This window comes from Echinops telfairi, unplaced genomic scaffold (genome assembly GCF_000313985.2).
Source record: "Echinops telfairi isolate 266 unplaced genomic scaffold, ASM31398v2 ScPeMD7_4225;HRSCAF=4972, whole genome shotgun sequence".
Taxonomy (NCBI): domain Eukaryota; kingdom Metazoa; phylum Chordata; class Mammalia; order Afrosoricida; family Tenrecidae; genus Echinops; species Echinops telfairi.
This window is the reverse complement of record NW_022108124.1, coordinates 22,802,450-22,829,934: the sequence shown is the minus strand read 5'-3', so window position 1 is coordinate 22,829,934 and position 27,485 is coordinate 22,802,450. Positions and strand designations below refer to the sequence as shown.

The following is a 27,485-nucleotide window of genomic DNA, read 5'->3' as shown; positions in this document are numbered from 1 at the left end:
CCACATGCAATGACGCAGAATGCAGGAAAATCACCAGCCAGTGAGTGGAAAGGTTTTGGTGGATCCAACCTTGACACTCCTCCATTCCTGAATGTACATATTAATGCTGTAGTGTGTGTGTCAAGAGCCCTGGTGGCATAGTGGGTTATACCCTGGGCTAGCAATTGCAAGTTCAGCAGCTTGAAACCACCAGCTGCTCCTTGGGAGAAAGATGAGGTTCTCTACTCCCATTTATGAGGTGGTACCAAAATACAAAAACAACAACCAAAAAGGATTTTTTCAAAGCTATGTATTTAATTTTTAAAAATTTTTTACAAAAAAACCTTATCACCTTCAAAGTATTCTCATTACACTTAATATTTTTGTCACATCTGCGATTCCATTCTTGGACACATTTTTCAAACTCATTGGTTCGGATGGCTGTCCTTTCATGTCCTTCTTCAGTCATTGAAACAAAAGGCCGCACAGAGAGAGGCCAGGTGAGTAAGGTGCCTGGGGCAAGAGAAGCATGCTGCTTTTTGCCAAAAACTGGTGCACTGAGATGGCTGTGTGAGCAGGTGCACTGTGGCACAACCAGTCCCCTACCTGCCACAAATTAGGCATTTGTTGTCACACACAGTTATGCAATCCTTTCAGAATCTCTAAATAGAAAGCTTGAATAACAGTCTGACCTGGTGGAACAAACTCCAAATGCACTATCCCCTCACATAAAAAACATCAACAAATGAGCATAGGTTGTTTTGTTTTTTGGAGGGGGGCATCCCCTTGTAAATCTTATTTATATTTTTCATATGTTTATATTTTTCCAAATGCACTATGAGTTGACATTTTCATCTATTTTGGAAGTTGATGGATGTCCAGCAGGAGGTTTGTCATCAATCGACATTTCACCCTTTTTTGAAACAAGAAAACCACTTGTAACCTTGAGATTTTCCCATAGCTCTGTCCTTGTAAGCTGTGTTCAACATCACAATAGGTTCTGCAGCATTTTTCCTGAGCAGGAAACAAAATTTCACAGCTTCATGCTGTTCTCTTAAATTAGTCTTCACCAAAAAAAAAAAAAGAAGCGGTTCAAGCTAAGCTGCTTTCATGAAAAAATTCAATGTGACCAGGGAGAACCTTCCCAGGTGATGCCACTGGGTGCACTAACTCAGATTGAGTTTTCAATGCTCCCTTAGTAGGAAAAAGGCACACTATAAAAGTTCCGCTTCACTCAGTGCAATTCTGGTGTATTTTTTTTTTTGGTGGTGGTGGTGGAGGGGAGGAGGGGGGAGGATTTCCCTCTCGTGGAGTAACAGTCTCAGAAACCCACATGGGCAGTCCTATAGGGTCGCTATAAGTTAGAATTGGCTTGATGACAGTGAGAGGTTTTTGGTGGTGGTGGAGGGGAGGAGGGGGGAGGATTTCCCTCTCGTGGAGTTACAGTCTCAGAAACCCACATGGGCAGTCCTATAGGGTCGCTATAAGTTAGAATTGGCTTGATGACAGTGAGAGGTTTTTTAGATATTTATTTTTCACAGTGTGTGTCTGTAGAGTATGGGAGGTATTCAAACTGCCCCTGCCCCTTTCTTTCAAACCCTATTCTTAATTTAGTGAAATCATTCATTATGTAGGCACTAGAAAGAGGTGCAACCCTACTTCTCACAGTGAAAATTCAAAATAGGCAATTTTACTCATTCTCTTCCCAAATTTTTATAATCCAGCTTCCTGAAATTCGAGTGGCAACATGTGACACATTCTTAGCCATGAAAATGCCTCTGCATTGCGTGGAGAGTTTATTTCAAAGGCAGTCTGGAATCCACCAAAACTATGAGGTTACTAGGATGAAGCCTCTAATCAATAGCAGTAATCACACCATGGAAGCTATTCATCTAGCTGATTAAGTCATACCCATGGGACACTGATAGAGTGGTGACAACATGGCAGCATTTTATTATTCACAGGAAGTAGACAGTAAACAAGGCAGATGCATGCTTATCTGGTCCCCTGGGGATGTGGGTGTCTGCGAGGATTTGGAAGTCTGTCTGGATGAAATGTAGACATCTCTTTGTGTGTCTCAGATTGTAATATTAAAAAAGGATCTTCAAGCCTGGCACCCACCATTATTTTTACAACAAATGTGAGAAAGTAGCTTGGGGACGAAGTCTGACCTCCACCTGTTACCCGAGGGGAAAGAGAATCCAATTAGACATCTTCCCAAGAATGATTCCTAAGAATGACCAAGGTAAGATGTCTCCACCCTCCATCCGTTCTTATCTTATTCTGCTACCAACTATACCTCCCTGACACTATACTACTCTGTTGCTGGTTTGGATAATCCATTTCACTGGTCGTATATGTAACTTACAGACAATAATCATGATTATGAGATTTTTAAGGGAAGCTACCAGGTTACAAAATGAGGAGAATATAGTTCCTTTATTCATCATTCTCCTTGTTGGCCATGGTGACAGGCCTGGTTCTCTCTGGTCCTTGGTCCCCCAGCCAGGTGGTGCCTTGGCCCACATCCTTCTTGGGATTTAGCACTGATAAATGCTCAAAGGGCATCCCACTCTGAAAGCCAATCTCCTATCCAAAGTTACCCAGTTTTGCTTATTCTGAAAGTAATAAGTACTCTGCCTCGTGGCCTTGGTGCTGCAGCTTCTGGTGCCCCTGCTATCTCTGATGCTTCTCCCCGTACAGGAGGGATCTCACATGCACTCACAGTGGATTTACTTTCTTGATGGTCATGAGATTCTCTGTACCTGATCTGAGATAGTTTATTTTTATGGGCAATAGAATGGTAAAACGGAACAATTCTAGAGTTAGAGTCTTCTACACCTTATTTGTTCCCACCCCGTCACTTGGTGGGAATTATCAGGCTGGGGATAAAAATAAGATTCATACTAAGTAACTTAACTTCACCAAATGGGTCATTTGACTTACATAAGTAGGAAAAATTCTAGAATTTTCTATCATGACAAACCAAAGCATGTTTATGTTCTTTGCAATCAGACATGTAGGCATCAGCTGGAGCTCCTTAGATGAGCTGGATAACCCTGCTGATTAGTTAGGCAAACAGGCTTCAGGCTGAGATGTGTTTTTTTTCCCTCCCCCTAAATATTAAGGACATTAACAAGGAGAGGAACAGGGAAAACTATTCTAGTCAGTGGGCTGCCAGAGGACTGATCAACTATTTCCTCTCTAAGATAAATAACTGTCAAAATGATACGCGTTCTAAGCCCTTAAGATCTTTTCTGGGATCTAAGAAGACCAGAGAATGGTTCCACAGACTTGAATCAAAATAGGGAAAGCATCGGAGATATGTTTTTATATAATTTTCATAAATTTTGAGGAGCTGGACTCGGGCAAGGGGTAGAAATGAAGGAAGGGCAAAAGCTGGGAACACAGGCAAGGCCCCACCATCACGTGAGCCTTCTCAGAGCATTGCTGCTCACCTCGTGGCGCCAGGGTGCCGACCATCCACACCTCACTGCCAGTAGGCGCTCTCCCCAAGGAGAATATCCTCTTTGCATCCCTGTCATTCGTTTTGTTTTCTGGAAAGCATACTGGTTATGTTAGACTGCTGAGCATCTGCGAATTCACTCTTCCTTGTCTCTGTGCCTTTGAGTTCTCCATCTTGGGAGATTGCTTCAACTCTAGTTTACAAACCTGAGATGTGCCCCCTTCTGCCACCTTTCCTTGGATTTTCAATATCCGAGAATGGTCTCATTTTATTTTCCATTTTTATGGCATCCTGTTCTTGCTTTGTGGGCACAAAATTGTTTCAAATTTTTGCTGAACATACTATGTAGGACACAATTCATCTGAATGGTTTCTTCATTGCGTGGTTGTTTGTCCATTAATATCTATGTATCCTCTGTTTCTTTTAGGTTGCAGGCTTTACTTTTGCAGACATAGATGATACTTGGTTGCTGATGTAAATTTAAGCACACATGGTAAGTGAGTGGGTGGGGCTCTGCAATTAGCAGATGCAGTGTAGTGAATTTTAAAATTTTGCTTAGAGCCTTGGTGGCATAGTGAGTCATGCATTGGGCTGCTAACTTCAAGGCCAGCAATTTGAAACCACCTGTCACTCTGCAGAAGAAAAAGAAGCTTTCTACTCCATAAACATCTGTGATCTCAGAAACCCACAGGTGCAGTTCTACTCTGTCCTAAAGGGTCCTTATAAGTCAGAAAGGACTCCAAGGCTTCCAGTGAGTGAGCCAGAGCACTTTGTTATTCCCATCAGATAACCTTCCTTTCCCTGGTGGGTCTGGGTAAGAAGGTGAGGGCTGGATACTGATTGGGTGGTGCGATTCAACATTAAGTGATTGCTAATAAGGTTCATTGTGATTGTTAGTCTGGTGGATATAAAATGGTGGCTATAAAACAGGGAGGGGCATTTTACTATCCGGAAGAGAAAAATGAGCACATCCTTTGGATTGGGAGACCCATGCACATTGAACTTCCTTGATCTAGAAGTTAGTTTTGTTGCCAGTGTGATAGTTAGGCTTATTTTGCCAACCTGGCCAATGGAAGCATGTGGGATTAATCAGGTCACAGTTTGATCGGAGGGCAAAGAGATAAATAGCTCTGCAATGCTCTAGCTTGCTCTCTGGTGGTTGGCGTGTGCTGCTGTTTTAGCTAGTTCTCTGCCTCAACCTGTGGAGTATGTTGCTAGATCTTGAGGTTCCTTCAAGACCTCCTTCACCACATTGCGGGTGCATACATCACTTGAGCTTAAGGATGGTGGATCCTGTCTCCTTGCATTGCTTGTGTTCAATATCCCATCCTGGCCTACTTAGCTAAGCTTCCAAGCTACTGACTGTTGGTGACCCACCCTGATGCTTGCTGCCTGTAGGCAGACTCTGCTTGCCTTGCTGGAGAGAGGACTTTGCTGTCTGCATCGTTGACCTTGGACCTGGCAGCCCTTGTGAGTTGAAGGACTTCCAGTATGTTAACTGTTCTATGTAAGTGAGTTGAACTGAACACTCTGTGCTACTGTGTGAATTAATTAACTGTTATATTGCATCTCACTCTATAAATCTATCTATCTATCTATCTATCTATCTATCTATCTATCTATCTATCTATCTATCTATCATCATAAGTGTCCTGGTTGTGTTCCTCTAAATAACCTTGCCTAACACACAAGGGAATGTCAGGGGAGCAGCAACAGAAGGATCAGGAGGCAGGGAGGTGAATTTCCCAGCCCACAGAGCAAACAAAGTTGAGGACTTTGTGGCAGGAGGGTGGCTTGTGGAGTGGGGTGCCTCTGGCACTTAATTGAGGGAGCTGGGTTTTACTGTTCCACAGAACGTGAACTAAGCACCTTCAGAAGAGGCTTACAGAAGAATGGCAAACCCTTTGGACGTTTACTGGTGGTTCTAAAAAAGCTTAGTAACACTGAGCAAGGAGAGTAGAGACCATGCCAAGAGGCTGAGGGTCAGAGGAGGAGATGGCTTTTGGGCTCAGCAGAGAATAGATTGCCCTCGTGGAACAACCATAGTCTGAACATTCCTCACTTGAATCATAATCGTGACCATTGTCTGAGTTCTCTGTGTCCATTGCCATTAATTATCAAACCCAGCTGACAAGTACCCGGTGTTCTGGTAGGGACAATGTCAGGATTGGCAGAATGGGACATGTTTGACCTCACCCTTGTCACAATTTGCCTCAGAAGCTGGAGGAGGTCAAATGTGGTCCCCACAATGTTTCCTCAGGAGGATTTGCTTTAACATGTTGGGCTGAGCCTTAGATGTTATGTTGTGGACCTCTAAAGTCTAAATTGTTGAACTTAATTCACCTCAGAAGTCTTATCCAATTTACTTTATAGAAGAGCTTATATTTTTTGCGATAAGCATCTCAGTGCTGGAGAAATTTGAGAGGAAAGATGGCTCAGCATGCTTATACCTCTTCAATTGAACTCCTATCCATTTATATCATATACATGACAATTTACATCCACACAAAGGCCTATATGCAAATGTGCATGACAGTTCTGTTCCTACTTAGCCAAACCTGGAAATAATCCAAACGTCTCTCATTGGGCGAATGGTTAAATCAACTGTAGTAGGTCCAGTGTGTGTAGGAGGACTCGGCAAAAACAATGGAACAAACTATAAATGCATGCAGTCTCAGTTCACATTCTATGCGATTTCATGTATATAATATTGAAATAAAATCATAGAGATGGAGATAGATGACTGCTTGCTAGTAGTAAGGGATATGAGTGGAAAGGAAGCATCAAACACCAAGAAGACTTCTCTACCTTGTAGCTAGGGATAACGGGTAGCATGAGGCACTCTTAACAATGATAGGATAGTTCTGTGTGTTGATTGCAATCGTGGTTACACACCTGATAAAGTAGGATGAACTATTCACACCTGATACCAATGTCCATTTCCTGCCTTTGCTATTGCACTGCAGTTTGTCAAAGCGAATGATTCTGGGAAAGTGGGAGAAAGGTTCAGAATGATTTTATTTACTTGTATGGCTTCCTGTTCATCTATAATTATTTTAAAATAATATTGCATAAAGTTTTTGCTTGAGCGAATGAGAGTTAAGTAAACATGTAGAAAAGGAAGTACTTTCAGAGAGGTCATAGCAATGAAAACTACTATTGGTGTGGAGTGAAATCTCGTTCCCACAAAATCTAGCACACACACACACACACACACACACACACACACACACATGCAGATATCATGTGAAACTTATTTTTCTTAAGTGTTGACAGTTTGATGATTATTTAATCATATTACATTATCACATTACCTTTTTCTTAAATCTACTGAGATTGAGCATCTTCTCATAGTTTTATTAGCTGTCTTGATTTGGTAAATAAGTGTCCATATCATTTGGTCATTTGGTCACACATTCATGTTTTGTAAATTTTATTATTCCCTCTGTGATATGTGATATGAATTTTTTGAGGTGATTCATGATATGAATTAAGTATTGGATCATAAGTATCTGTTTGTATCATCCATTAAGTTTTCCAAGCACAATTTTGTCAGTTGTCCATATTCTCTCCCCTGATTTGTTTTATGTGTTTCATATACATATAATTTTCATACACACACGTGTTATTGGATTTCTGGTGCTTCATCCTTGACGTAGTTGTCTACCTTTGCTCTAAGTACCGTGGTGCATTCAGTTCTGTGGACTTACATTAACAAGGGCTGGGTGAGTCTCACTTCACAATGTCTCTTCAGATTTGCCTGGGCTTCTTGCTTTACCAATTTTACTATGCCATTGTTAAATGTCATGAAAAATTCTGTTGGAATTTTGATTGCATTTGCATTAAATTTATGGTTTCTATTAACTGGCCCTTTCAGAGAACGAAACCTCTACATTATATTTTATTTTAGAAACTGATGACATTTTTTATTTCCGCATAATTCTAAAAGTACATAAGGTATTAATCCTAATATAAAATATCATAAAGGATACTAAAATTTTATAAGTGCTGCTGAGCAAATACATTAGTTCAAGCAATCTGATGCGTTGGCTTGATGTGAATTGCTCATCGATACGGAAGGAGGTTTAAAAAGTTCATGGAAAGATTCTATTGTCCTTTAATTTCACTGTTTCACAAAATTTTGAAACCCCCTTCTAAGTATATAATCCAGTTATCCTTTTTGAATTTTAAACTGATTCATATATACTCTCTGAATGTAACAACACATAGATGAATAAATAGCATCTTCAATTCAAAAACAGGATTTATAGTCTCTGTTAAAGCCTTCTCTCTCCTCCCACCAAAACATATGGGAATGAATTAGTTTGTCCAAAGAAAAAGCAAAGCCAAGAAAAATGGTTTCAAAATATTTCTACTAATGTCCTGTGTGCAGGTGTTTTAGTCACTTTCAAAATAGCTAAAATCTATCCACTTAATGATTAGTATTTAAAAAATAATTTTCCTTACTCTGGTTCATTTCTGTAGTTCTGATGCTTCTTTCTTAACTCAGTTTCTGCCTCACTCAGAGTAAAATAACAATACAGGGGGTAAAATATCCATTTCCAAATGAAGGCCTTTGGCTTTTCTAGTTTTCTTCCTATCTGCCCAGCCATTACCTCCTTTCCCTGCTCTTAAAACTATCCTTTCTTCAGTCTCCCTATTATCTTTCTCCTCCTTTTCCAATATATTCTGACTCTCTCAATCCCCACATGTGGTGTTGGAGAAGAATCTACAATTTTTCAGAATGAGCAGAGGTCTTACGGAAGGAGAAGAGGGTCAAGAACGAGGGTGAGAGGTTGAGATTGGCAGGGAGGATGTGATTAGCAAAAGCTGAGCCTTCTGAGCAGGGTTTTGATGCCAAGGGAGGAGAGTATGTCAGCAGGGAAAAGGGTCTTTCTCAGGTGGCTGCTGTGAGGAACATTGCAGATTGCCCTCAGAGCTGTTTCTGTAGTATTATATTGACAGAAGCATCGCCAAGTGAGCTTAAGAGTCAGAAAGAGGTGCAGAAATGGCATGAAAAGGCTACCCACTCAAGGCAGTTGGCTTTGTAGAAGAAAACAGAATTCAGGCCATGAACTGTTGGTTCCAGGAGGGGTCAAGTTGGCTACGGTTTTGAAACGGACAAGAGAGAAGCTTGTTTTATGGCTGGAAAGTTTCAGTTTTCCCAAGTGTTGTTGCTGACAGCTGCCATGGGGTCTACCCCTGTCCCATCCCCTGCCCCTGACACACACACACACACACACACACACACACACACACACCCCTCATGGTGAACTCATACCCAAGGGGGAAAGGCAGTATCCCATCCAGTGCTCTTCCTGGAAGCAGATCAGCAGGTCTCTCCTCTTAGTCTATCTTATCTGGAAGCGCCACTGGAATCTGTTGGACCGACACACGTGCCACGGGGTTGGGGGGCTGACGCACTGGACAGGAATTCAATGCAGGTCTCTCTCAACCTGACAGTTGAGAATTCTTCCGCCGAACCACACATGTGTCATATTCTCTTTAAAACCCAAACACCAAACCTTTGAGTTTGGTAGCGACCCTTAGACGGGGCTTCCACGGCTCCCCATCTTCGTGGAAGCACGTCTTTGGGCTTGGTGGGAGTCGGAAGCTTGCCCACCAGTGCCCACAGCCTTCGTGTGCACAGAATCCGAAGCACCGGCAGCAGACTCGCCTTTGAATGGTTTGAAGACGGGTTCTGTGTCAAAAGAGGAGGAAAGCAGGCGGGGACATACAGGGTAGGCTTGTCTTTTCCTGGACTTGAGAAATGTTTAAATGAGGTGGCTATTTTCTATTGCTCTTCCGCTGCCGGGACTGCTTGTATTATCCCGTTCTTACAGGTCGGCTTCGCGAATTCTGCTCTTTATTGGGATGAGAGCTCTGGTTCCAGTGCTGCCGTGCAACATGGGGAATAACTATGTGTTGTCAAAATAAAGACTAGAAGCAAAACCGAAGGCCACACTCCGAGTCTTTCATGTTGACCTTTGTTCCATCATGAACTTTAAAATCTGTTTTACATCAGACACTGCAGGAAATAGGATCGCAGAACATGGGAAAGAACGGACCGGGCCAAGGTTGCCCAGGTCCCGGGGGACTGGGGATGCTACCAAGGGAAACACAAACAGCAGCCGAGGAGTGCTGTCAGTGTGAGTACAAATGCTTTGATGTCTGTTGACTCAACAGAAACAGATACTGGTTTTGGCAAGAACATATCAAAATAAACCCCAGATTCATGAAAATATTCTAGTGGGAAAGTTGCACGGGAGTGAAGATGTGAGGGCAAAGCAAAGGACACAATCATACCTTTTCTTAAAACTCACCGTAAATAATTTTGAAAATTCTGTATTTAGGTGAACATTCTACTGAACATCTTTAAAATGTTGAATGGGTCATAGATACAATAGATGGTGCAGTGTGCTTGAGGGTGACTGTTCAGTCTTGCGTTACAGTCTCAGAGAGCCCGCCCATTGGTTTGTGCAAACCTCTAGCATGCCGTGGTGGCTTTCCCAGTTGCTATCCCTTGTTACTTCGTCAGAGCTGCTATTAGCGTGATGGTATTTACCCTTTCTTGACATGGTTGCAAGCATTGTTAATTGACCACTAGTTTCAATGGATGTGGCATGGTAATAATTACAATCAGGAGTAACCAACTGTACAAGTCAAACCCAACGCCAACAGAGCCTGGCGGTTTGAACTGACATGTACCACAGTTGAGTGAAAACACTTCCCACCTGTGACACTATCTCAACGCATGGTCGTACCTAAGAAGCCCAAAGAAATGTATTCCATCAAAAAAAAACCAAGAAAGAAATGTGTTCCATACACCACATACTCGCCTTCACACTCTGCTCCCTTTCATGAAGCCTCATCTCTCATGTGCAGGTGTGAAGTTAGTGAGAATGGGCACGAGATATACGCACTCACCTTGCCCACCTCATACATATCGGCGTACATAGACTGTTCTATTAATTAATGAAATTGGTAGAGATTTTAAACTTGTGAAAAAGTTAGAATCCAGATAAAATAGATTTACCCATTTTTTGTTAATTGGTTGAGATGAAGTAGATTTCGGCTGAGAGGGACCCCGCGTGTTCTGAGTAGAACAGCCCCACCGGGTTTGCAGTAGTGGGACCATTTAACAGACACATCACCAGGCCTGCCTGCTGAGAGGGCTGTGGGAGGACCTGAACCACTCTTTCAGCGAGTAGCCAACCACACTCACTTGCCTCCTCCCCACCCAGCGAACTCCAAATTAGTTTACGTGAATCACAAAGAAGCTCATCGCCTTGGTTGCATTTTGCTGCAATCATATTAAATTCTCTGCTAATGAGAAAATGGCAAAGTAGAGGGGAAAGAAATCATCAATATTTGTGAAAAAAAATTTTATATCTTTAAATAAATCTGAATCATATAAATCTATTGTAGAGCTGATTTTGGAAAATGATACATTTTCACATTAGAAAAATTTAAATTGCCAGTTTAAGCCTGTTAAAAATATTTTTTATTGCATTCTTAGTAATTTCCCATGGAAGCATTTCTAAAGGCTCAGCAAAACATTTACAATTTTATAGAACCTTTTAAATTAATTTATAACTTAGCTATGAGCCTCTTTTGGGGAGACTCAAAACAGTGGGTGACCTTCTATCCATAATGTGTATGCTTAAATGTTTTATTACAGCACAGTGAATTAGGAAGGGTTTATTTAACGTTAGACACCACGTTTCATTTAACTGCAATCTGTTTGGCCCTTAACATAAACCAATTTAATTTATTTTACATTATTGCAACTCTAGCATCCTATGTTTGTTCAAATTTTATTTTCGACTGTAGGATAGCTTCAAATTGGGAAAGTGAGAAAACCTTGAACAAAATTAGTAATTATCATTGATATTTTATCCTAGAAGGTATTTCCAAATATTGACATTTTCTCATGATCTTTACTGGTCACATAGACTATCTTGGACTCTTTGTGTACCCATTTTCACACCCTTTTGGACCACTTTTTCACCTCAGGTATTACTGTGGCTACCTACTGTGTGCAGGTGCACCCGACAGCACATTGCTTCAGCCAGGCCCATTTTGATGCTCTGTCCCAGCATGTATTTGCATTGGTTCAGTTCTGTTTGTTTTCTAAGAAATGCTTTAAGGGCTACACCTTTTCCTGTATGTAACATTTCTATCACATGTGTGCTCATTACTAATTAGATTAATTTTAGCTCTGATATTGTAAGAATTAGTGTAAGAAGCCTTTTTAAAAATATAAATAAATCATTTTATTGGGGCTCTTATATCTCTTATCACAATCCATACATCAGTTGTATCAAGCACCTTTTTACATAGGTTGCCTTCATCATTTTCAAAATATTTTCTTTCTCTTTGAACCCTTGGCATCAGCTCCTCCTTTTTCCCCCTCTGTTCCTTACCCTCCCATCCTCCTGGACCCCTGATAAATTGAAAATTATTATTATTTTCTTATCTTACATCGCCTGCTGTCTCCCTTGTCCTCATTATTGTTCATTTCCCTGGGGGGTGGGATTGTGAGCCATTGTAGTTGGTTCCCCATTCCTCCCCCTTCTCCCCTCCCCTTCCCCCTACCCTCATGGTATTGCTGCTCCCATTGGTGTTCCTGAGGGGTTTATCTGCCCCGGATTCTGTGTGTCAAGAGCTCTTATCTGTACCCATGTACATGCTCTGGTTTAGCTGGATTTGTAAGGTAGAACTAGGGTCATGATGGTGGGGTGGGGGACGAAGCATAAAAGAACCAGAGGAGTGTTGTGTGTTCCATCAATGCTGTGCTGCACCCTGGATGTCTTGTTCTTTCCTTGTGACCCTTCTGTAAGGGAATGTACAATTATCTGTAGATGGGTTTTGGGTCTCTACTCCCTATAATTTTTATTCATATACTTGTTTGTTTTGGGTCTTCTGATGCCTAATATCTTATCCCATTGACACCTCATGACCATACAGGCTTATGTACTTCTTCCATGTGGACTCTGTTGCTTCCCTGCTAGATAGCAGCTAGTCTAACTTCAAGGCTTTAAGACCAGACACTGTATCTTTTAATAGCCAGGTACCATTAGCTTACTTCACCACATTTGCTTATGCACCAATTTTGACTTCAGCAATCCTGTCAGGATGGTGAACATCACAGAATGCCAGGTTGTTAGAACAAAGTGTTCTTGCATTGAGGGTGTACTTGGGTAGAGACTCAATGTCCATCTGCTATCTTAATGCTTAACATTTAAATGTATGTACATAAACCTATATCTCTATCATCATATATCAACGTATTCACATATGTGCATGCCTAAATTTAAAATTTAAACCTATATCAATGTCTTTCGCTTCCGAGTTCTTTTCTCTATTTCTTTTTATTTTCCTCCTGTCCCACTATCATGTTGGACCTTCATTCGACTCTCAGTACTTTCTGTCAGATACACTGCACTTGATAAAACCCTATCAAGCACTCTATGCCCTCCTTGTCATCGATTTTAGATCTTATTGTTCCCTTGTCACTGGTTTGTTGGTTCCCCCCTCCCTTTCTGCCACCGCTTTCTCTCCCATATCCCCCCAGAGTCCTTGGCCTCATTGTTTACTCCTGGGCATCGGCTGTTTTACCTCTGCTATAGGGATAGACATGAGAAAAAAATGGGAAAAGAGAAAAAAGACAAACAAAATCAAAACTAAAGCACACCAAAAAAAAACCAACCCAGCCCTATAAATAGCTCCAGGTCCTTTTTAATCACAGAAAATAGTTCCCTTTGTTTTCAAGATTAGATCACATTGTTGCTTAAAAGTGTAACCTGAGTGATTTCTGATCTGGAGTCTTCATTGAGATTTTCTTTGTTATGAGGAAAATAAACTCACATTACCCAAAGGATTTGGTCATTGTCCTTCTGTGGATAACCCCAGAATCTTGGAATTTCCCCAACAATTAGAGGGTCTTTGATTAGAAGATAAACTATTGTACAAATACCACCTCATGGCACCTACCTGGTGAAATCTGATAGATGGCTTATCTCTTGATAACAACTTCACCATGGCAACCTGTGATATCAGCTCACCCCTAAGAGAGAGGCAGGAGTCTGAATTACATAGTGGGACTTAAAAAAATAAAAGCTCAGGGGGTTAAGATGAAGTGTTATGTGATGTAGTCAATTACTATTACCCTTTCAGCCGTAATTCCTTCTGGGATACATTATAATTCTGGATTTTATCCATGTGGCTACAATCCCTTATTGGAGGACACTCTTGGGCTTAAGACTTGATTTTTGTAGCGGGTATGATTCAAGTCACACCCTTTCTTTCCTTGGGATCATCTTCAAGACTATTTTACTACAGGGTGTGATTTAAGACACCAGCCTTCATTTTCCTTGGAAATGTGATCATCTAAAAGACAAGCCACACCTCCATCAGAGCCATTACGCATTTTGTAAGTCATCTGGGACACAGATGGAAATTCGAGGACCACTGGAAGAGTACCTCCAACATTTCTGTCTGAAGGTGTGGAGGCCACTGAGACCAGATACACCAGAGGTTGTGGCATGGAGATGCAGCACAGCAGTGCCAAGCCTGTGCAGTATCTTCTTCTTATCTGGTCCGAGACTATGGGACTGTGAGGTAGCGGGACAGACTGGTCCTGGCCCACGGGGGCAGAGGCCAACGGACCCTGTGGTTGAAAACCAGAGAGAGAGAGGGAGAGAGAGAGAGGGAGAGAGAGAGAGAGAGAGACTTGGCTACCGCATGGTTGAGAGGCTGAAGGCTGGAGAACGTCTTGACTGCTGGGCGAGGAGAGATGGGGCTTTGTACCAATGACTCTGTCCTCACTATTGGCTGATCCTGGCTTGGGTAACCTATTCATTTCCCTGATAAACTCCCTCAATTGTGAATATCGTCTGTGAGTTCTGTGTGGTGATTACAAAGAATGATCAAGCCCAGTAGAGAAGTAGAGTGCTGTGGGAAGACTGACTGGAGTCCGAATAGGGTAAAGAAGAATCGCGGGTGAAGATGTCTGACCTGTCTCGTGACAGCAGGGAAGCCCAAGGAGATCCGATGCAGCCAGCTGCCTTCCATGCTGCTGCTTATCGGCAGCAACCATGTTTTAGGATTTCCCTTCAAAACTGGTATGACTTTGTGGTGACACTTACAGAAGATAGTATAAAAACAGACCATTGAAATATTTGTGTGTGGCCTCAGCTAAATGTATGATAGAAAGAGACAATAATTTATTGCATAGAAGTTTTTCAGTGTCCACATATATTTCCTTAAAGACGACCGTGTCATCTATTACACAAACATTGCAGCAATTCATTCAATTGTTTCGCTCCTGTTTTGACACCTGCGGCACTCCTTCTTCTGATCCTAACTACCCGGAGTTAGGTTAGAGCAAGAAGCAAGAGCATGCAAGGCTGGGTTCTCTAGAGAAGCAAAACCAGTGATGCTAGTATGCGTTTGCATAGAAAGAGATTTATATTGAGAAATGGTTTATGCAGTTGCAGAAGGAGGTAAGTCCTGGGTTCTCTTGACCTGTGGAAGCTGATGAACAGGGTGCAGGATGACAAAGCATAGGTGGCAGGGGACACAGGCTGGCAGATGCAGAGGTAAGCAACTCCACAGTTGACCAAATGAATCCACCTTCGGTAGTCTGCTGATAGCTCCTGGGGTCCGCAGTTAACACAACGGGGGATTATGGAACCACAGGCAATATCCAGCTCCAGAAGATGGCCAAGGGCCCAAATAAATTCACCCCCTTTCTGTTTCTATTTTATACTAAGGCCCGATTCCCAAGAAAGTGTCATCTAGCTGCAAGGTTGGGTTCTACGCCTACACTAACCCAAGAGCCTCCAGTTGTCCAGTTGACATAATCTCTAGATAACACATCTGCTATCCTAAATTTCAGTCAGAGGTAAATTAATGAAGAGTGAGGGAGATGCTTTCTTTGGGGAGAGAATCACTAATAAACTGTAATAACCACTCATTCTTCTGAAATTATAAAAGAAGCCTAGTGTGGAAATGTCTCATATGGAAATGACTTCATTGAGACCACTCAGAAAGCTTAACAGGTGTCTCCTGGAGTATCAGGCTCACTCTTGAGAATATGCTGTTGTTATGAGTCAATCTGACCCATAGAGACCCTGTGCACAGCAGGATGAAGCACTGCCCAGTCCCGTGCCATCCTCACACATGTTAAGTCAGAGCTACGGTGTTAATCCATGTCATGGAGGGTTGTTCTGTTTTTCACTAAGCCTCGACTCTACCAAGAATGGTGTCCTCCATGTATAAATTGTCTGAAACTTACAATCATTAGAGCACAATTGTGGCTAGTAAGAGCATTTTCACTGACAGAAGACCAAATATGTACATTTCCCATTGTGATTATCAGCGATGTATTAATGAGGAGTGGTTTAAGACCAACATTGATCCTGTTACATTCACCCACATATATGAAAGTAATCATCTACAATGTTTTAAATAAAAATTCCTTCAATAAATGCAGACTAGGTTTTCTTATTAGTGCACAGATATATAAACATTACTTTAGAGTAGTGAGAAAAATTCTGTTAACCTGTGTGAATCTGCTGTTTATTCTCATCATCCTCCTAGGCTATGGCTAAGATTGGCTCCAGTACAAAGATTCTCATCAACACAAAGATTCTCATCAACACAGACAGAGACTTCAAGGGTTGGGGACACAGAGTCTCAGTTGAGCTCTGCAATGGGAGAGAGTGCCCTTGAACTATGAAATCTGAATATTGATTCTTCTTATCTAAGGTGGATACTCTTTGTGATTGTTTCCCACAGAAGCATGGCAGCTCTGTCTTGGCTATATGTCAACTAACTAATCCTAATGCATTACTTATTCCTACATATGCAAGTGTATAAGGAACTCTGGTGGTCGTGTAGAATAAACACTGGGTTTCTAACTTCAGGGTTGGCAGTTTGAATCCATCAGCTGACCTGCAGGATAAAGATGAGACTCTTTATTCTTGTAAAGACTTATTTAAGGAAACCCTAAGGAGCAGTTCTACTCTCCCTATAGGATCGCTGTGAGTCCAAATCCTTTCCATAGTAGCTTCTCTTTTTTTCTTCTTTAATTTTTTTTAATGCTAATTGTAGTAGCTAGCAATGCTAGCATATAGGTGTGATTCTTGTTCACTATGCCATAGATTTTAATGATATACAGGGTAGAACTGCCTGTATAGATTTCTGAGACTGTAACTTTATTTTTTTAATTAAAAAAATGTTTTATTGGCCCATAATCCACATATCATACAATTCCATAGTTCAATCACATCAAGAAGAGTTGTACAGTCATTACCATAATCAGTGTTAGAACATTTTCTCCTTTCTTGTACTCGTTACTAGTTTCCCATTTCTCTGCAACCTCCCCTGCCATACCCCCAAGAAACCATGAATCCGGTTACTATATAGATTTATCTATACTGGATTTAATATAAAAAAACCCCACACAATACAACAACTAAACAATTAAAAAAGAAAGCAGAGAAAATCCTCAATTGAAAAGAAAGTGGAAAATATTAAAAACTAGAACAACTTTGAAATGGGTCAAAGTGAGATAAACTATACCCTAACTACATCTGTCACAATCCACTTTGCAATGCACTCTGCATGACAGCAAGGCTGTTTATGTCCCTGGTCTATGAGCAGAGGGCATCCACTGAAGGCTTACTCCACGAGTATTTCCCCTTCGTGGTTTGTTTTCTAACAGATCCTTTCTGGGAGTAGAAAGCCCTGTCCCACACCTGCAGAACAGACTTCCATATGGAAAGGTTTATTCAGAAAGAAAGATTACTGCAAAGGAAGGAAAGAGAGTGTTAAAATAGGGAGTTAGTGCTGACCATAAAGTCAATAAAGAGCTCAAGAGTTTGGTAAAATGAGTCTTTCTTGTACAGAAATAAGAATAAGCAACGAGGAAAATATCAAGTGCGGAGATTGCTTTATGCTGGGCCAGCTTGTTCCCTGGGAAGTGTCTTAAAGAAGAGGTTGTCCAGTTGCCTACAGATGGGCTTTGGTTCCCCAATCCGCACTCCCCGTCATTCACAATGATATAATTTTTTGTTCTTTGATGCCTGATTCTTCATCCCTTCAACACCTCATGATCACGTAGGCTGGTGTGCTTCTTCCATGTGGACTTTGTAGCTTCTGAGCTAGCTTGTTTACCTTCAAGCCTTTAAGACCCCAGACGCTATATCTTTTGATAGCCAGGTACCTTCAGCTTTCTTCACCACATTTGCTTATGCACCCATTTGTCTCCAGCGATCATGTCGGAAAGGTGAGCATCATAGAATGCCAGTTGAGTAGAACAAAGTCTTCTTGCATTAACAGAGTACTTGAGTAGAGGCCCAATGCCCATCTGCTACTTTAATACCAAACCTATAAATGTATGCACACAGATCTGTTTCCCAATCATCAAGGGTCGTGGGGAGGAGATGAGCCAGTCAGGGTGCAGTGTAGCAACGATGAAACATACAACTTTCCTCTAGTTCTTAAATGCTTCCTCCTCAATACTATCATGATCCCAATTCTACCTTACAAATCTGGCGAGAACAGAGGATGTACACTGGTACAGATAGGAACTGGAAACACAGGGAATCCAGGACAGATGAACCCTTCAGGACCAATGGTGAGAGTGGCAATACCAGGAGGGTGGAGGGAGGGTGGGGTAGAAAGGGTGAACCAATTAAAAGGATCTACATATAACTTCCTCCCTGGGGCACAGACAACAGAAACGTGGGTGAAGGTAGATGTCGGACAGTGTAAGACATAACAAAATAATTTATAAATTATCGGGTTCATGGGGTGGGGAGGGGAAAAATCAGGAGCTGATACCAAGGACTTAAGTAGAAAGCAAATGTTTTGAGAATGATGATGGCAACAAATGTAAAAATGTGCTTGACACAATGGATGCATGTATGGATAGTGATAAGAGTTATAAGAGCCCCCAATAAAATAATTATAATAAAAGAAAAAAAGAAAGGTGGTCTGTTGCTTCAGGCTGAGAGTAGGCCAAATTCAAGGAACAGGGAGGGGGAAGGAGAGACGCTAGCTAAATTTTGGTAAACAGGCATTTTGTTTCAATTGATAAATGGTGACAGCTGATCTGATCAGCTAATCAGGTATGAGAAAACAGATAAGAATTTGAAGACTGTCTGCTCTTGTCATAGGTAAACTAGGGAGCATGAGAATGTAGGAATGGTGGTATGTCCTTTCCTGAAATCAGAGTATGAGGGTTTTGGTTTTTTCTAACTTACAACTTATCGTTTCTTGGACCATAGAATTTGGATAAAATCCAAGTATTCGTTTGGTTAATATAGATGATAGATAGATAGATAGATATAGATAAATACAATGTGTTTGTTCTTTTTAGGTCCTCTCTACCACATATGGGCCAAACCTAGTATGTTGCCAATTTCGTTGTTGTAAATAAAGTTTTATTTAAAACATATCCATCTTATTTATTTGTGTTGTCTTGTCTAAGGCTGGTTTGAGGCAGTGTTAGATCAGTGGCAGAATTTTTGTCTTCCTTGTCCACACCCCAAGTTTCCGTTTCAGCCAGTCATCTCACATGCAGGTGCCACGTGTCCTCTCAGTTTCTCGGTGGCAGCTTGCTCTGTGGAAAAGTGAGACTTCTTCATATGGCAGAGGCAGCAGAGGCCATGCCAGAGGAAACCAGAGCAGAGGAGCCGAACTGAGATGATGAGACTGTGAGGCAGAGCAGCAGTTGGGCTTCCTGGCCCTGAGGCAGAAACCGAACAACCCCCTGGTTGAGAAGCTAAGGTCCAGAGTGAGCTGTGGCTGTTGGCTGCAAAGACATGTTGCTGTGGACTGAATCCGTAATGCTTTCCCATCGTGGCTTGTGGTAACCTATTTAATAAACGCCATCATTTTCAGTGTCGTCTGTGAGTTCTGTGTGGCCATTGCAACAAATTATTAATTAAACCCAGCAGAAAAGCAGAGTTATGTGGGAGAAAGGATTAGTGTCAGAATGTGTTACGGAAAAATGGAAGGTGGAGGGAGGTATGTGAATGTTGTGTTATAGCAATCACCTTGGATTATTGTGGAAATGAGAGAATTTCTATCCCCAAATCCTGGATCCTGTGTCCCAATAAACATTTTGGGTCATAAGAGCATCTGTAAATATAAATCACAACATAGAATAATGCTGATTAGGTGTGCCACATGCTTACCATAGATGAATTCAGGATTTTTTATTGGTTCCTCTTTTTCTCTGACCCTCTACTTTACCAAGCATGATGTCCTTCTGCAGGGACTGGTTTCTCCTGACAACATGTCCAAAGTATGTAAGATGAAGTCTTGCCATCCTTGCCTCTAAGGAGCACTCTGGACATACTTCCACCAAGATAGACCCCTTTGTCCTTTTAGTAGAAGACCCAAATCCTCACAATTGGACCAATAGGTAACTTCATGATAAATGGAGAAATGATTGAAGTTTTCAAGGATTTTGTCTTGCTTGGATCCACAATCAATCATCATGGAACCAGCAGTCAAGAGTTCAAAAGATGTATTGCATGAGGTAAATATGAGGCATGAGACTTCTTTAGAGTATTAAAGAGCAAGGGTGATACTTTGAGGACTAAGGTGTGCCAAGCCATGGTATTATCCATTGTCTCATATTTGAAAGTTGGACATTGAACAAGGAAAGCTGTTGAAGAATCAGTGTGTTTGAAGTACGAGGCTAGAGAAGAATATTGAAAGCACCATGGACTGCTAAAGGCACAAATCGATCTGTATTGGAAGTAAGGTCAGAGTGCTCTTTAGACATAGGGATAGCAAGACTTTGTCTTATATGCTTTGAATCTATTGTCAGGAGAGACCAGTCCTGGGTGAAGGACATCGTGTCTAGTAAAGCGGAGGGCAGCTGAAAGGAGGAGGGCGCCCAGTGAGGTGAATTGACACAGTGGCAGCCTCAGTGGACTCGGGCGTGGGAATCATCGTGAGGACGGTGCGAGACCATGCAGTGTTTTCCTCTGTTGTACGTAGGCTCGTGATGGGGGCGAGCTGACTCACTGGTACCTAACAACAACAGCGACAACACCACAGCCTAAATGCATTGATTCCTCTTTGGTCTTCCTTATTCAATGGCCAACATGCATATGAGGCAATTGAAAATATCATGGCTTAGATCAATCATGTCTTAGTTTTCAAAGTAATCGCCTTCCTTTTCAGCACTCCAAAAAGATTTTGTGCAGCAGGTTTGCGTAATGCAACATGTCTTTTGATCTCTTGACTGCTACTTCCATGAGCATTGATTGTGGATCCAAGCAAGTCACAATCCTTGACAACTTCAACCTTTTCTCCATTTATCATGGTGTTACCTATTGTTCCAGTTGTGTGGATTTGGTCTTCATTGCATTGAATTATAATCCATACTGAAGGCCTCAATCCTTGATCTTCATTAAGATTTCAGGTCCACCTCATTTCCAGTAGGCAAGATTGTTTCATCCACCTATCCTAGATTGTTAATACGCCTTCTTCCAATCCTGATGCTACATTCTTCTTCATGTGATCCAGCATCACTGGTTATTTGCTCAACATAAAGATTGAATACATATGAGAGGAAACAATCTCAATTTTAAATCATGCTTATTCTGTTCCCACAATGCCTCTTGATCCATGTACAGTTCTACATGAGGACAAGGAAGTGTTCTGAAATTCCTATTCTTCTCATGTGTATATATATATATATATATATATATATATATATATACACATACACACACATACATATATGTAGTTTGTTGTATATGTATATGTATATATAGTTTGTTATGATCAACACAATCCAATGCCTTGGCATAGTCAATAAAACACAAGTAAGCATCTTTATGGTATTCTATTCTTTTCGCTAATATCCATCTGACATCAGCAATGATATCTCTTGTTTCACATCATCTTCTGAATCCAGCCTAGACTTTTGACAGCCTCCTGTCAATGTACTGCCATAGCTGTTGGATGACCTTCAGCAAAATTTTACTTACATGTGATATCAATGATATTGCATTATAATTTGAGCATTTTCTTGCGTCACCTTTCTTTGGAATGGGTACAAATATGGATTTCTTCCAGTCAGTTGTCCAAGAAGCTGTCTTCTGAATTTGCTGTGCTTCCAGTGAGTGCTACCAGTGTTTCGTCAGCTTGTTGAAACATGTCAATTGGTATTCCATCAATTCCTGAAGTCTTGTGTTTGGCTTTTGGCTAATGTTTTCAGTGCAGCTTGAATTTCTTCTTTCATCACCACTGGTCCTTGATCATATGCTACCTCCTGAACTGGTGGGATGTTGACACTTCTTTTTGTTACTGTGGCTCTGTGTTCTTTTCATCTTATTTTGATGTTTCCTACCTCATTCACAATTTGCCCATAGGATCTTTCTCTCTTGCAACTTGAGGTTTGAAGACTTTTCTTTAGTCCTTTCAGTTTACAATATGCTAAGTGTATCCTTTCTTTTTGGTTTTAGATTTTTGTTCATTTCATTCTAATATTTTACTTTGTCTTCTTGAGCTGCAAGTTTCTGTTCATCACTTGACTCCATCATTTCTTCCATTTGCCATAGTTGTTCTGTGATGAACAAGTCTCACAATCTCTTCTGACATTCACTTTGATCTTTTCCTGTCTTTCCATGACCTTTTGCTTTCATCGTGAAGGATAGTCTGGATGTCTTCTCACAACTTTTCAAATAGTCTGTCATTTCTGCTTAATGCAGCAAATTCGTTCTTGAGATGTTTTTGAAATTCAGGTGGAGTAGGGACAAGGTTGTATTTTGGTTCTTATTGACTTGTTTTAAATTCCTTCAGCTTCATCTTGAACTTACATCTGATCAATTGATGGTCTATGCCATTATCAGCCCCTGGCCGGTTTGAATTGCTGATATTGAGCTTCTCCAATGTCTCTTGTCACAAATATAGTCAGTTTGATTTCTGTGTCTTCCACCTGGAGAAGACAATGTGTATAGTTGCCATTTGAGTTGAAAATGTGTTTGCTTTGAAAAAGTCATGGTCATGAAAAATCATTTATTTGATATCTAGCTTCCAACTAGATATGTTCCAACGACTTTCCCTTCCTCTTCGTTCCCAACTTTTGCAATCCGTCACCAACAATTATCCATTCATTGTGATTGCTCGTTTGATCAAATTTCTGATGGAAGGCATTGGTAGAATTTTTCAATTTCTTCAACCCTCGCTTTTGATTGGTGACAAATATGAATAGTAATTGTATTGATTGAATTTCCTTGAAGGGGGATAGATAACACCCTATCACAGACAGCAAAGTACTTCAAGCTAAATCTTGTAATGCCTTTTTTGACAATGAATGCAATGCCGTGCCTCTGAATATTTGTTCTCAGAATAGCAATCCATATGACGTTATGATTAAAAATGGCCAGGAGCAGTCAATTCCAGCTCACGAATGACTAGGATATTGATCTTTAATTTTTCTATTTCATTTTTGCTGACTTCCAATGTACCCAGATTCATACTTTGTACATTCCAAAAACTGACTATTGGGATACTTCTCTAGCTTTATCTTCTTACTTTTAACTGTGCCTCATCAGCTAATAAGGATGCCCCAAGCTGTGCTCTCGCTTACTTTCCTCAGTTCAAGCCCCTGGTGGACTGGAATTGAGGAAGCTGCTCCACCTCAGTCACATTTGCATCTTTCCTGCTCTCGGGGCTCGTCCTCCAGCGCTGTCTCTGACAGTGTTCTGCCTCCACTCACAGCCCTTCGGTAGCAGCGGACGCTGCTTCCGTGCTACGCAGAAGTGTCAGCTTCTCTGAAAGGAGCAGCGTATTCCTTCTTTATTTGCTGTTCTTCATTTGAAGCCGCAGCTTAAATCTGTTCACCTTGGGTGACCTTGCTGACATTTGAAATACCAGTGATATAGTTTTCGGCTTCACAGCAACACCCAAGCCACCACAGAATGACAAACTGACAGACAAGCAGTGGAAGTGTTGTACATGGATGGCAATGTCAACCTGAATTTGTATGAAAGTGGAGGGATGGAGCCCAACCTGTCATTCAGGGCGCAGCCTGATGATGCCTCCTTGGAGGTAAGGTCATTTTATAAGGGAGAAAGTGGGAACTCCTCCCTCTCTCGCAGCCATGTCACCTTCCTCCTAGCCAAGACTACACTTGAACTCTGTCCGCTTCCAGGGGCAGGTCCCACATGGGCTGCTGGGACCATGAGAATGGTCAGGGCCCTCCTATATTTCCACCTACCTTGGATCCACGGGACCCTGCACCCACCGGCTTCCTGCATCTCGCTTCACCTGTCTGCAGCATTGGCTTGCAGCATTGTGTGTCTGAACAGACCCCCCTCCCCACCTACCCTCCCGATAGCATCTAACTTATGGATATGAGATGGACTGGGCTGGGATGCCTTCGTGTTATGATCGCTTCTCAACATAATGTTCTTTCTTATAGATGAATGTTACTGATTTTATTTCTAAAGACAGCCCAGCCAAACACAAGGAAGAGGAAATCCTTGAGAACTTCTATCTTTTCTCTTCTTTTCATGATGTTCTCTATTGGTCCAGTTGTGAAAATTTTGGTTTTCTGTACATTGAGCTATACGCCATATTGAATGCTGTAATCCCTGATCTTCAACAGGAAGTGTTTCAAGACCTCATCACTATCAGTATCAACGTTGTGTCATCTGCATGTCTAAAGTTGTTAATAAGCCTTGCTCCAATTCTGATGCCACATGCCTCTTTATATAATCCACCTTCTCTGCTCATTTGCTCAATGTCCAGGTTGAAGAAGTGTGGTCAAAGAATACAACACTGCTGCACACCTTTCCTGATTTTAAACCATGCAGTATTGCCTTGTTCTGTGCCAACAAGTGCTTCTTGATCCACGTAGAAGTTCTGCATGAGCACAGAATTTCCATTCTTCTCAGCTATCTATAGTTGGTAATGATCCACATAACTGAATGTCTTTGCATAATCAATAGAACCCAAGTAAACATTTTTCTGGTATTCTTTACTTTGAACCAAGATACTTCTGACATGAGCAATGATATACCTTGTTCCACATCCTCTTATGAATCTGGTTTGAATTTCTGGTAGCTCTCTGTCGATATACTGTTGTAACCATTATGGTATGATCTTCAGCAAAATTCCACTTGTGTGCAATATTACTGACATTGCTATTATTTTTCATATAACATGGGGGTCACCTTTCTTTGAACTGGGTGCAAATACAGATGTTTTACAGTTAGTCTGCCAGGTGCTTGTTTTCCAAACTCCCTGGCATAGACTAGTGAGTGCTTCCAGTGATTCCTCAGGGTATGGATGCATTTCGATTGGTACTCTGTCAATTCCTGGAGCTTTGTTATTCAATAATACCTTCAATGTGGTTTGGACTTCTTCCATCGGTACCATTTGTTCTTAATCATACACTATCTCTTGAAATGCTTGAAGGCTATTTTTGTTTTGTTTTTTATGTAGTCGCTCTGTGTGTTCCACCCATCTTTTTTGATGCATCTTGCACCATCAAGTCGTTCGCCCATTGAAATATTCAGTACTGCAACTCAATGCTGCATGCTTTCGTTAGTTCTTTCAGCTTGATATATGCTGAGCATGTCCTTCTGTGTTGGCTTGCAAACTCCTGGCCTTTGCACATTTTATTATTATACACTTTGTCTTTTCCAGTTGCCTTTGACATTTTCTGTTGAAAATTTTCATTTCCTCATTTCTTTCATTTGCCTTTGCTACTCTATGATCAAGAGCAACTTCAGAGCCTCTTCTGACATCCACTTTGATCTTTTCTTTCTTCCCTGTTTTTCTGAATGATCTTTGGCTTGCTTTATGTATGATCTTGATGTCCTCCCACAGCCTCTCCAGTCTTCTGTCATTAGTGTCCAATGAGTGAAATCTATTCTTGACATATTTTCTGTATTAAGTTGGAATATACTCAACGTCATATTTTAGCTTTCTTGGACTTGTTTTAATTTTCTTCGTTTTGAACCTAAACGTACATGTAAACAATTAGTTGATGGTCTGTTCCACAGTGGTTTCTTATACTCCTTTCGGCTGAGGATGTTGAACTTGCCCACTGTGTCTTCTGGCAGGTATAGTCACTGATTCCCATGCAGTCCATCTGGAGAAGTCCCTATGCATCATTGCCATCTATATTGTTGAGAAAGAAGTATTTGTGATGAAATGCTTTCAGTAAATGATGCAGCCATGGAAGCACTCACTTGTGTATGCCAAGACATTGAGATAACAGCTGATGCACTGGGGACTCACGGCCAAGAAACAAACTATAAATAGTTGCTGTCAGGAGGGTGCTGACTCAGAGGTGCGACCCTATAACAGAGGGCAGAACAGCCTCTGTGAGTTTCCAAACTGTGACTCTTTACAGGAGTTGAAAGCCAAGGCTTTTTCCCATGGAGTGGCTAGTGGTTTCAAACGCTTGACCTTACAGTGAGCAGCCCAATGCATAGCCACTACCCTACCAGGGTTCCTAGGGACAGGAGGAACCAGGGTTCCATAGAGGCTAATTAAAGAGGATGGAAGACAAAATATAGCATCACAAAACCATGATTGGCAGGACTACAGAAGTAGGATAAGGACCATGGGATATACACATGATTGCAGATTTTAATTGTTACCTAGAAATATTATGTTATGGGTATGTATGACTCATGGTCATACAGCAGTGAGTCATAGCTACTAGCATCCCAGTTTTCAGATAACATATGGTCATGTCCAGTCAATCATTAAGAACATGCCCGGCAAGACCCCTGATTGCCCATGCAAACCTGAGGGCAAGGCCACACCACCCTAGAATAGCCTGAGAGTGGTAATCTTTTATCGAACATACTGCCTGCAGAGAATAAAACTGATGCTTCGGTGGTTACTGAGCAGAAAGAAGTCAAATGGAGGCTGAGTGTATGCCAAGATTCAGAATGGAGTTACGGGCTCATAGAATTCCACAAACCAAATAATTTTAAATGTAAGCTCTTGTTTATTTATTTTTGTAGCTATTGTTATTGCAACAAAGGGCTCAAAGGTAACAGCTTTGAAGCTAATGCACAGCCAGGCAGTATTTTGTTCTCTTTGACTCAATGCCACATAACAACACATTGTTGGGCTCATAAGAGGAGGTAGGTATTGATTTCATAGTTTGGAGGAAAAACAATTCCAGTCCAAATTTTAAAAAATTATTTAAAACAATTTTTCAAAAGCATGTAAGTCATTTCAACTATGAGATTAATTTATTAGTGAGAAATATTATTTTAATGTTTCGGTTGTTTCCTTCCCATCTTTCCCTCTAATTCTTCTTTATGGCAAACCTTTGACTTGGTAGTTAGAGTCCATCTAGAGTTCACTGCCATGCACTGGATTCTGACTCAGAGTAGCTCTCTAGGACAGAGCTGAATTGTCCCAGGGTCTTCAGGCTGAACTCTTCACAGACATAGATGGACACATCTTTTCCTGCAGACTGGCTGGTGGGTTTGAACTGCCAGCCTTTTTGTTAGCTGTTCAGTGCTTAACCCATTGCAGCGACAATCACCTGATAATCACCTATGGCTGTTTCATGCTCTTTGTCAAGTTGTCTGTGGGGTTTGAAGTCTACATTGCTTCCACCTCTAGAGCTCTCTTGGATAGATACTTTTGGATACATACATAGCATGTGTGTTTTCTGCTGTCTTTTAGAATACTTCTTCACAACTTCTAATCACTTCTCTTTTTCTTTCCCGTAGTGTAATCTGTGTGTTTGGAAAGAACCTAAACAGTAGGTAGCATGATGATAAATGGGAAAAACAAGCCAAAACCACACTGTCATCCTGCTGGAATCCACAATCAAGGGTCAGGAAAGCAGCAGTCAAGAGATCCAAGGGTGTTTGACCTTGGGGAAATTGGCGCAAAACGTATATGAAGCGTGGAAAAGCTTGGGCGTACTTTAAGGACTCAGGTGCACCTGACTCAGGCCATGATCTTTTCCATGGCCGCATATGAATGTGGAAGTTGGACATTGAAGAGGAAGACTGACGAA

General features: G+C 41.3%; 1 long non-coding RNA gene across 1 annotated transcript; it reads left to right on the top strand.

The window, feature by feature from the left end:
- The first annotated feature begins 1,476 nt into the window (after nucleotides 1–1,476).
- LOC123522271 lies at nucleotides 1,477–27,485 on the top strand. The gene is made up of 3 exons (XR_006680542.1): nucleotides 1,477–2,224; nucleotides 3,873–3,938; nucleotides 27,193–27,485. It is a non-coding gene; the product is annotated as an uncharacterized LOC123522271 (long non-coding RNA).